Here is a 12,716-nt window from a genome sequence, read left to right as displayed (position 1 = left end):
TATAAATATTTTTTTTTCAACGTTTATTTATTTTTTTGGGACAGAGAGAGACAGAGCATGAACGGGGGAGGGGCAGAGAGAGAGGGAGACACAGAATCGGAAACAGGCTCCAGGCTCCGAGCCATCAGCCCAGAGCCTGACGCGGGGCTCGAACTCACGGACTGCGAGATCGTGACCTGGCTGAAGTCGGACGCCCAACCGACTGCACCACCCAGGCGCCCCTCATATAACATGTTCTATAGAATCAGGTATTGTTCTAGTAATCTTTTGCTACACAACAAAATACTCCCAAACTTACATAGTTTAAAACAAAAACTGTCATTAGTTTAGCTCAAAAATCTGAAACTAGTTCAGGGTTGGGCAGAGAAAGCTTGTGTCTGATCCACACAGCATCATAAGGGCATGGCTTGACTGAGGGCTATAGAGGACCCACTTCCAAGATAGATCACTCAACTGGTTGGAGTTGGCTTTCAGTTCGGAAGCTCAGCTTGGCCTGATAGTTGGGAATCCTTGATTTTGCCTGCATGGATCACTCTTTGTGGCTTGGGCTTCCCTGCATTACAATATTGCATTCGAAGGGCAAGGATCCTGAGGGAAGCTGCTCTGCTTATTATGACCTAATCTCAGAAGTCTCATCGTGTGCTATCTGCTATAGTGTATTCATTGAGCTAGTCACAAAGGTCCTTCCAGATTTAAAAGGAGGGGACATAAACCCATCTAAAAAAAAAAAAAAAGCACGTGGGATAGGAAATATAATTGCAGCCACTGATGGAAAATATAATCTGCTACAGTTAAAATATACCTTCTATGACTCTAAAGAGATAAATAGTTCAAAATATTATGGTATGTTGATTTTTGAATCAGGACATCAAAGTTGTATCGTATTTCCTTGATCTGATTCTGAAAAAAATATTTTATTAGAACCACCAGTTTGTTTTCTTTCTGGAGATGTAATACTCATGCTCATACTCAGCTATGACTAAAAGCTGTGGTAGTTGCATGATCACCAATTTTTCTTTAATTGGTGAGAAATAATAAAACACTTAAAAAATAAAAATAAAAAATTTAGGGGTGACTGGGTGACTCAGTCCGTTGAGCATCGGACTTCAGCTCAGGTCATGATCTTATGGTTTGTGGGTTTGGGCCCTACATCGGGCTCGGTGCTGACGGCTCCTGACAGCTCAGAGCCTGGAGCCTGCTTCAGATTCTGTGTCTCTGTCTCTCTGTGCCCCTCCCCCACTCACACTCTGTCTCTCTCTTTCTCTCAAAAATAAACATTAAAAAAATTATTTTGTTTTTCCATTCACTGCCATTTAGCATAACACCTAATGATCATAGTAATAACAACTATAATAATTACAATTATTATTATTCCATACGAGATATTATATCTTCACTTACTGATGATAAAAGTCTAGTTATGGAAAGGTAAAGCAACTTTTCTAAAATCAACTTAAGTGTTGTAGCTGGGATTAGAACCTAGGTCTTTGTTCTAAGCCTAAATTCTTATCATTAACTCAACTCTCTAAAGCTTTGGGTCAAGAATTTTGTTACGTAAAGCTGATCAGTAAGAAAATCTTTGGTTATGGTTCATTCTAGTTTGAACTGTGATACCCTCCCAGTAACTGTATCCCAGTATCTTTCTTGCCAGGTATATAGGTTACATACAGATTTGCATTAGAATATTACCATGTCTGTTGTTCTGTGAGAGAATACTTGAACTAAGATAACAAAGCAGGAGCTAAAGATCCAATGTGGAGAGAACTAAAACATTGTACTGCTTCTTCTCCATTCTTCTACCAATTCAATTTCATGGTTGTATAAAATAACACATTCTGATTGATATCATATTAGATAAAGAGTCAGCAGATAAAAGGACACACAGAAATTTTGTTTATAGGTAAAAGAACTCACAGACAGCTTCCAGAAGGAAGCTGACCTTGACCAGTGAGATGAAGGAAAACAAAGATAAGTTGTGAAGACTTTGACAGATAGTTACTTCCCCAAACTGGCTGTGCATCAGGATCAAACAAGGAGCATACTAACTATTCAATGCTCAGACCTGATGCCTGGAGATTCAGATGCAATTGGGATAGGGTGGGGCCTGGGATTATGTGTTTTTATCAATACCCCATTGATGCTGATGTAATAAGACTTCAAAATTTTGGAGAAAAAGCATAGGTTTAGGATACCGTCAAGAGGTTTTGTTTGTTTCTAATTTCAATCTTCAGCACTTTTTTAAAGTAATGATGCTTTTGTCATGATATTTTCCTGCCTTCTTTTCTTTATTTTGAAATGCTTACAAGGTAAATGTCTGCTCTGCATTAGAAGCCAAGATTCTTGTTCATTCTTATGTAACTGTCATACTAGGTTATTGAAATATCTTTTGTGCTGAATCAGATGAAGCTCTATTTTCACTGGAATGAAAATGGGTAAGATTCCTAGAGTATGTTATTATGGGCTACTTGATATATTGACGTTTACATTTTTAAAAAAATCAAAGTTTTTCCACTGAACTAGATCAGTAGTATTTGGTTGAATCTTCCCTTTTAGTACAGAAATGACTGCCTCCTAGATCAACTTTCTTTCATTAAGTGTTTGCTAACAACTCTGAAAACTGGATATGAGTCCATAGCATTTTCCAAACATTACTGTGATGGTCAGTGTTATGTATCACCTAGGCTAAGCTTTAGTACTGAGTTACTAAGTCAAACACTAATACAGGTATTAGGAGGTATTTTGTAGATGTGATCAACATCTCCAATCTAAGCCAATTCCTTGTAATAAATTTTATATATATATATATATGTGTGTGTACAGGTAAACATGTATATCCTACTGGTTTTGTTTCTCTGGTGAAATTCTGCCTAATAAAATCACTATGCCAAGTTGTATAATTATCTATATTCTTTTATATTGAAGCAGGAATGGTGTGTGTCTTTTGTTCATCTTTGTATTTTCTAGTGCCTGTAATATAGTATATGCTGAAAAGGCTGTTGAAGAAACTAATGAATTTCTTATCAAGATTGAAGAGTATAAGAGACCCAATATGAAAATCTTCAGTACAGCTGCAGGGAACCCAGGTTAGTGTACTATAGGGTTGGGGAAGGACGGGGCTAAAAGCCTTGTAGATGCTTATAAGAAGTTCTGATAAATATCAAATAGTAACCTTTCACTCCTTGAAGAATTGTCCTTTTGGTAAGTGACTGGAGTATCCCTCCAGTTTTCAAAGTTGTTAGCCAACACTGAAAGAAAGCAAGCTGTGGAAATAGTGGGTCAGCAAAGACCAGAGAGACAGAGCACTAGGATCTCCTATCAGATTTTTTTCTGCCCTCTCTCCCCGCCCCAGAATACCTATGAGGTGATGGTTGTTCTTTGATTCCTTTTTTTTTTCTTGGTAATCATTATAGTAGCTCATTGTAGGGGCACCTGGGTGGCTCAGTCAGTTAAGCAACCGATTCTTGATCTCGGCTCAGGTCATGATCCCGTGGTTTGTGAGTTTGAGCCCTGCATCAGGCTCTGTGCTGACAGCCTGGAGGCTGCTTAGGATTCTGTCTCTCCCTCTCTCTCTGCCCCTCTCTTGCTCATGATCACTCTTTCTCTCTCTCAAAAATAAAGAAATGAATTTAAAAAAATAGTAGCTTATTGTAATGTCCTTAGTACTGGCTCAGATCAAACTCTATTTTCACGTTTCAGTTAGCATTTCCAGTTACTGGTGAGATGAAAGCACCTTTTCATATGTTTAGGGGACATTCAGGTTTCCTCTTCTACAGACTACCATTTGTAATCCTTGCACATTATTCTTTTGGGTTATATCTTATATCTTGATTGTGATGGTGGTTATATTTGTCAAAACTTGTCAAACTATAAAATGAGTATATTTAATTTTATATGAATTATATATCAATAAAGCTGATTTTTTAGAAAAAGGTAATAGAAGAATTAAGTAGAATAAACAAAGGGAAGGGAAAGGATGAGAAAGAAGGAAGGTAGGTAGGAAGGAAGGGAGAAAGAAAGGAGGAAACAAGAAAGAAGGAAACTTAGTTCATAAAAAACAAAGTAAGAAAAAAGAATGACTGAACAAAGGCCAGATGGGACAATGAAAAACAACTTTTATATCAGAAATTGTATTAAATGTAAATTGACTAAACATTCCCATTAAAGACAAAGATTGTCAGACTGTCTAAAAAAACACAAGACCTACCTATACACTTTAAATATGTGGAAAGAAAAGAATGGGAAAAGATATGCCGTGAAAACACTAATCATAACACATCCATAGTGGTTATATTAATAAACATTAAGCAGACTTGAAGATAAGTACTACTAGTGATAAAAAAGGACATTTCAAGATCTTAAAATAAGTCAATTCAACAGTAAGAAAAAAATACTAAATTTTAAATAGTATAACTTCAAAATACATACAGGAAAATTTAATTGAATTCAGGAGGAATAGACAAATGCACAACTATAAATGGAGAATTTAACACATGTAGCTCGGTAGCTGACAAAAAAAGCAATAAAAAAATGCAGCATACTCGAGATTTAAACATCACAATTAAGCAAGTTGATCTAACTGACTTATAGACAATGCTATATTCAACAACTGCAGAAAACACAATCTTTTCAAATACATATGCAACATTCACCAAAACAGAACATATGCTAAACATAAAACAATTCTCAACAAATTTCAAAGAATTGGAATCACAGAGTATTTCTGTAACTACTGTGAAAATAAATTAAAAATCAATAACTAAAACATGATTTTAAAGTACCCAAAAATATTTGGAGATTAAGCAATGTACTTCTAAATAACCCATGTATAAAAAAGAAATCATAGTAAAATGGAAAATATTTTAAAGTGATAATGAAGATATGAAATAGAAAAATTTGTGTGCTACAGCTAAAAATTATGATAAAAATGTATGTCTGTAGGGACACCTGGGTGGCTCAGCTGGTTAAGCATCCAACTCTTGATTTTGGCTCATGACATGATGTCACAGTTTGTGAAATTGAAAGGGCGGGCCTACGCTGGTGGACTCCATCTTGTTCTGTGTCCTTCACCTAGACCACGCCTCCACCCCTTGAGTAACCTCCCGCTCACCGGTTCAAACCTCCTGGTCAAAACAAGCCCAGCGACCTGCGTAACAGGACTCCGACCCTTCCCCAGCCAATCAGCTGAGGCCACAGCCATTACTCACCAACTGCCCCTAGGCCCCAATAAAACCTTTGTCCTTTTGAAACTCGCCCCCCACCCCCCCCCCCCCCCATCTCACCGCTGCGTTGCTGCAGGTAGGAGATTGAGCTCCAGCTAGCTCGAATAAAGGCTCTTTTGCTTTTACATCGGACTTGGCTCCCTGGTGGTATTTGGGGATCACGAATTCTGGGCATAACAAAATCAAGCCCTGCATCTGTCTCTGCACTGACAGCACAGAACCTGCTTGGGTTCTCTCTCTCCCTCTCTCTCTACCTCTCCCTCTCTCTCTTCCCCTCTCTCTCAAAAATAAGTAAATAAACATTTTAAAAAATTATGGCTTTAAATTCATACATTTTAAAAAATGAAGATTGAAAATCAGTTTCCAGCTCAAGATGCTAAGAAAAAAGAACACAAATTAAACCCAAAGAAAGGAGAACAACAAAAGTAATAAAGATAAGAACAGAAATTATTGAAATAGAAAATAGAGAAAAATCAACAAAGCCAAAACCTGGTTCTTTGAGGGGAGGCTGGCTGACTCAGTCACAAGAGCATGTGACTGGATCTCAGGGGTTGTGAGTTCGAGCCCCATGTTGGATGCTGGGTGTTGGGTGTAGAGTATACTAAAAATAAGTAAGTAAGTAAGTAAATAAATAAATAAATAAATAAATAAATAAATAAATAAATAAATAAAATGTTGGGTGTTGGGTATAGAGAGCACTAAAAATAAATAAATAAACAAATAAGCAAACTTAAAAAAAAAAAGTTGATCAGCCAGTCCAGGCTAGTTTACCCATTGCCTACATCCGGGCTAATTAAAGAGCCTGACACACACACTTCAGCCCATCCTCCAGAGGAAGGCAGGAAGCACTGCAAGGCAAGAAGGTTATCAAGTGTCGTATTCGGCTAAGGATAATCATTTTCACTGGAAGCTCCTACACTCACCCAGGCTCAAGGTATTCTTGATTCATGCTACCCAAGAGCTGGCTGCCTCCCAGCGATCTACTAACTCATTCATTGTTGTGTCCATAAGGACTCTGGCGGAGGATCCCCAGCACGCATCAACGGAGATGGTATTCACCCTCAGTACACACAGACCACCACACAGCGCAGAGTTTAATATTTGTCTACTAGTCTTTTTAAGGTAAAATTTAAATACAATGAAATGTATAAATCTTAAGTGTACTATTTGATGAGTTTTGACAAATGCATACACCTATGAAACACAAACCTCTATCAAGATATACAACATTACCATTATGCTAAAATGTTGCTTCATGCCTCTTCCCACCAAACCCTGCCCCTAATACCTGCCCACATGGCAGAGGCAATCAGTGTTTTCAGTTTCTTAAATCATAGTTTATTTCCATCAATTCCGGAACATCATATCAATGTAATCATACAATATGTACTCTTTAGGATATGAATTAATTCATTCAGCATGATTTTGAGATTCCTCCCTACTGTTTCAAGTACCGGCAGGTTTTCTTTTCCCTTTTCGTTACTGAGCTGTATTCCACTGCATGCATATACCACAGGGATTTGTTGATTCTCCTGTTGATAGACATATGGGCTGTGTCCAGTTATATTTTCTGAATAAAGCTGCTATGAATTTCAGAGATTGTATTTTGCATTTGTTATCACAAGTGAGGTTGTACACTTTTATTATATATATTTACTTGTTGTAATTCCTCTTTTATGAATTATATATTTTCTCATGCCCTTTGCTTAGTAATTTCTTGAGAGTTTCAAACATAGTCTTCAAACATATATGAGCTCTTACATATATTTAAGAGCTTTTTAAATAATCAAAGTATTTCCTCCACAACTATTTTACTTGTAGTTTACCACTTAACTATTTTTATAACTTTTATTGGGGAAGTGATGGCCAATTACCATAATTTAGTTTGAAAGTAGAAGTTGTATTTTATAATACATTCTAAAATAATCTGAAAGGATTAACTATTTTTTCAACACATTTTTGTTCTCTCTGGAAATTTAATACCACCATCACAGAAATACGCACACACACACACACAAACACACACCCCCAAACACATTCATAAAACTTTTTTTTCCCTCTGGCAAAGACAATAGGGAGTTACAGGAGATTAGGCTATTGAAAAGATATTAAAAAAAAATTTTTTTTAACGTTTATTTATTTTTGAGACAGAGAGAGACAAAGCATGAACGGGGGAGGGTCAGAGAGAGGGAGACACAGAATCTGAAACAGGCTCCAGGCTCTGAGCTGTCAGCACAGAGCCCGACGTGGGGCTTGAACTCACGGACCACGAGATCATGACCTGAGCCAAAGTCGGCCGCTTAACCGACTAAGCCACCCAGGTGCCCCTTGAAAAGATATTTTTAAATGATGGAGACTATCAGTGTAACCATTTGTTTTCCCGTTTGTTTAACCATTTGTTCTTGAGCAGCCAGAAGTACCTGAGGAATATCACACAAATCCCACCTGAGGGGTGGTTAGCTTGTGCTTAACCCTCAGCATGCCTTATGCTGTCCCTCATCAATATTATGCAGCTAAAATGCATTTTTTTCAAAGTTTTCATTTCTCCTGGGATAATAGTTACTGAAAAACTATATTTTAGGGCTTAGGTTAAAATACTGCTTTTGGATCAACTCAAGTGTGAACAAGACGGTATTTTTCTAAGCCTGGCCCTTCCTCTATCTTGGCACTATTTGAAGATCTCTAATTAACTGGAGTGTTCCAAACTGCACAGAGATTATAGTTCTCAAAGAAGAGAGCCAAAAGCCTTGTATTAAAGAGTCTATTGTGAGGTAAAGCAGAAAGAAAATGAAATGGTTGCTAGTCTGCTGTATATTAGGATATTATCAAAAAGAACTATGGCACTTGTCCTTGGGGAGCTTACAAATTCAGGTAGCAGGGTACCCAAATGGGAATTTTGGTTAGTGATCTGGCAGTAATGTAATGTGATAGTTAATTTCGTGTGTCAGCTGAGCTAAGGGATTCCCAGATAGCTGGTAAAACATTATTTCTGGGTGTGTCCTTACAAGGTGTCTCTGGAAAAGATTAGTATTTGAATCCATAGAATGAGTAAAGACGACCCTCACTGATGGTAGTGAGCTGAGGGCCTGAACACAACAAAAAGGCAGAGGAAGGACAAATTTGAACTCTGCTTGGGTGGAGACATCTATTTTCTGTCCACAGACACTGGTGCTGCTGGGTCTCTTGCATGTCAAATTCTCTTTGGAAACTCCCTCTTGACTATATCTCCCCTGATTTCCATAAAATGGTCACCCCTCAGACAGCACAGCTCTTCCTGGCTATGGGTCCTCTCCCCACGCTTTAATAAAATCACTTTGCACCAAAGACATCTTCAAGAACTCTTTCTTGGCCATCAGCTCTGGACCTCATGAATCCTCATCATCCCAAAACTTCATCAATAGGATCTCTCAGCCTCCATAATGGCATGAGCCAATTCTTATAATAAATCTCCTCTTTATCAATCTGTTTGTCTCTCTGTCTCCTATTGGTTGTGTTTCTCTCAAGAACCTTAATATATGTTAATGTGCTACATTTGGAAATTTACACCAAAGAGATTATCTCAAACACAGAAAATCCTGTATGAAGAAAGATATTCATTTTAATACCAATTATGTAGCTTTACCATGAGTGAAATGGGGGTAATTTTGAAAATGTGACTGTAAACCTAACTGTAAGATTATGTTCTAAAGATATTGACACATAAATATGAAAAGTACCCAAACTAAAACTTGAGACAAAAAATAAGATACTTACATTCTCTAATTTGTTAAACTAGCGTTAGTAACAATATTCCCAACTTATATCAATCTAAAAATCAACATTTATGCAATTCCACCATAGGCTTTTTATTAAAATATATTAGTCCACAGACTTCTTTGTTTCTACCATGTTTGTTAAGATACCTGTTTTTTTGTTTTTTTTTTTTGTTTTTTTTTGTTTTTTTTAGGCTAATGTATGTGCTTTTGAAAATGCAGTTAAGTTGGGGCACCTGGGCAGCACAGTAGGTTAAGCATCTGACTTATGATCTTGGTTCAGGTCATGATCTCACAATTTGTGAGTTCGAGCCCTGCATCAGCTCTGCTGATGGCAAGGAGTCCGCTTGAGATTCTGTCTCTCATTCTCTCTGCCCCTCCCCAGCTTGTGCTATCTCTCTCTCTCTCCCACTCTCTCTCTCTGAATAAATAAATAAACTTAAAAAATTTTTTTAACGTAGTTAAGTCTTTTAAGACCAAAATGGTTGTAAGAAAAATGAAATATCAATATATAAATAACCCAAAGATATGAAGTGTGGGAAACTTCCAGTTTCCCAGAAAATTCCAGTTTTGCAACAGAAAATTATGTATTTACCCATTTATTTCAGAGTAAATCCTAAAATTTCCTAACATATAGATTGAAAGTTTCTCAACTCAATTGATTCTGTGTTAATAAATCTGGGTTTTTTTTTCAAGTTTTTATTTAAATTCCAGTTAGTTAACATAATGTGTAATATTAGTTTCAGGTATAGAAGTTAGTGATTTGTCACTTACATACAATACCCAGTTCTCATCATACGTGCCCTCCTTAATACCCATCACCTATTTAACACCCCCCGCTTCACCTCCCATCTAGTAACCTTCAGTTTGTTCTCTATAGTTAAGAGTCTGCCGGGGCGCCTGGGTGGCGCAGTCGGTTAAGCGTCCGACTTCAGCCAGGTCACGATCTCGCGGTCCGTGAGTTCGAGCCCCGCGTCGGGCTCTGGGCTGATGGCTCAGAGCCTGGAGCCTGTTTCCGATTCTGTGTCTCCCTCTCTCTCTGCCCCTCCCCCGTTCATGCTCTGTCTCTCTCTGTCCCAAAAATAAATAAACGTTGAAAAAAAATTAAAAAAAAAAAAAAGAGTCTGTCTCCTGGTTTGCCTCTCTTTCCCACCCCCCCCCAACAAGTATCTCTTTTTTTGCTTCTGAAGTTCCACATATGTGTGAACTCAAATGGTATTGGTCTTTCTCTGACTGACTTATTTCACTTAGCATAATACTCTCCAGGATTATCCATGACATTGCAAATGACAAGATTTCATTATTTATGTCTGAGTAATATTCCATTGTATTTTGATACCATATATTCTTTATCCATATATCAGTTGATAGACATTTGGGCTCTTTCCATAATTTGGTTGTTGTTGATAATGCTGCTATAAACATCACAGCATATCCCTTCAAATCAATATTTTTGTATCCTTTGGGTATATACCTAGTGTGAAATTGCTGGACTGTAGGGTGGTACTATTTTTAACTTTTTGAGGAACCTCCAATCTGTTTTCCAGAGTGGCTGCACCAGTTTGCATTCCCACCAACAGTGTAAGAAGGTTCCCCTTTCTTTGCACCCTCTCCCAACATCTGTTGTTTCCTGTGTTGTTAATTTTAGCCATTCTGACAGGTGTGAGGTGATATCTCATTGAAGTTTTGATGTGTATTTCCCTGATGATGAGTGACGTTGAGCACTTTTTCATGTGTCTGTTTGCTCTCTGGATGTCTTTGGGAAAATGTGTATTCATGTCTTCTGCCAATTTTTTAACTGGATTATTCGTTTTTTGGGTATTGAGTTTTATAAGTTCTTTACTGATTTTGGATACTAACCCTCTGTCAGATATGTCATTTGCAAATATCTTCTCTAATTCTGAAGGTGCCTTTTAGTTTTGTTGATTGTTTGCTTCACTGTGCAGAAGATTTTTATTTTGATGAAGTCCCAATAGTTTATTTTTGGTTTTGCTTCCTTTGCCTCAAGAGACATATCTAGTGGGGCGCCTGGGTGGCGCAGTCGGTTAAGCGTCCGACTTCAGCCAGGTCACGATCTCGCGGTCCGTGAGTTCGAGCCCCGCGTCGGGCTCTGGGCTGATGGCTCAGAGCCTGGAGCCTGTTTCCGATTCTGTGTCTCCCTCTCTCTGCCCCTCCCCCGTTCATGCTCTGTCTCTCTCTGTCCCAAAAATAAATAAACGTTGAAAAAAAAAAATTAAAAGAGACATATCTAGTAAGACGTTGCTATGGCTGATGTCAAAAAGATTACTACCTGTGTTCTCCTCAAGGATTTTGATGGTTTCCTATCTCACATTTAGGTCTTACATACATCTTGAGTTTATTTTTGTATATGGTGTAAGAAAGTGGTCCAGGTTGATTCTTTTGCATGTTGCTGTCCAATTTTCTCAACACCATTTGTTGAAGAGCCTATCTTTTTTCCATTGGATAGTCTTTCCTGCTTTGTTGAAGATTCGTTAGCCATACATTTGTGGTTCATTTCTAGGTTTTCTATTCTGTTCCATTGATCTATGTGTCTGTTTTTGCGCCAGTACCATGCTGTCTTGATGATGACTGTTTTGTAATATACCTTGAAGTCCAGTATTGTGCTGCCTCCAGCTTTGCTCTTCTTTTTCAACATTGCTTTGGCTATTCATGGTCTTTTGCGGTTCCATACAAATTTTAGGATTGTTTGCTCTAGTTATGTGAAAAATGCTGGTGGTATTTTGATAGGGATTGCACTAAATGTGTAGATTGCTTTGGGTAGTATAGACATTTTAACAATATCTGTTCTTCCAATCCATGAGCATAGAATGTCTTTCCATGTCTTTGTGCCATCTTCAGTTTCTTTCATCAGTGTTTTATAGTTTTCAGAGTAGAGATCTTTTCCTTCTTTGGTTAGGTTTATTCCTAGGTATCTTATGGGTTTTGCTGTAGTTTCAAATGGGATCGATTCCTTGATTTTCTGCTCCTTCATTATTAGTGTACAGAAAAGCAACAGATTTCTGTAACTTGGTTTTGTATCCTGCATCTTTACTAAATTCATGTTATCAGTTCTAGAATTTTTTTTTTTTTTTTGGTGGAGTATCATGGCATCTACAAACAGTGAACATTTGACTTCTTTCTTGCCAATCTGGATGCCTTTTATTTCTGTTTGTTGTCTGATTGCTGAGGCTAGGACTTCCAATACTATGTTAAATAACAGTGGTGAGAGTCAACATCCCTCTCTTGCTCCTGACCACAGAGGAAAACTCTTCTCTTGTTCCTGATCATAGAGAAAATCTCTCCATTTTTCCCCATTGAGGATATCAGCTGTGGGGTTTTTGTATATGGCCTTTATTATGCTGAGGTACATTACTTCTATCCCTAGTTTGTTGAGGGTTTTTATCAAAAATGGATGCAACACTTTGTCAAATGCCTTTTCTTTATTGAGAGGACCACATAGTTATTATCCTCTTTTATTAATGTGGTGTATCATGTTGATTGATTTGTGAATACTGAACCTCCCTCACAGCCCAGGAATAAATCCCACCTGATTGTGATGAATGATTCTTTTAATGTACTGTTGGATTTGATCTGCTAGTATTTTGTTGAGAATTTTTGCATCAATGTTCATTGGGGATATTGGCCTGTCATTCTTTTTTTGTGGGGTTTTTGGTTTTGGAATCAAGGTAATGCTAGCCTCATAGGATGAGTTTGGACATTTTCCTTCCATTCCTACTTTTTGGAA

Source organism: Leopardus geoffroyi, chromosome D1 (genome assembly GCF_018350155.1).
Source record: "Leopardus geoffroyi isolate Oge1 chromosome D1, O.geoffroyi_Oge1_pat1.0, whole genome shotgun sequence".
NCBI lineage: Eukaryota > Metazoa > Chordata > Mammalia > Carnivora > Felidae > Leopardus > Leopardus geoffroyi.
The sequence above is the reverse complement of the archived record's forward strand: the minus strand, read 5'-3'. Positions refer to the sequence as shown.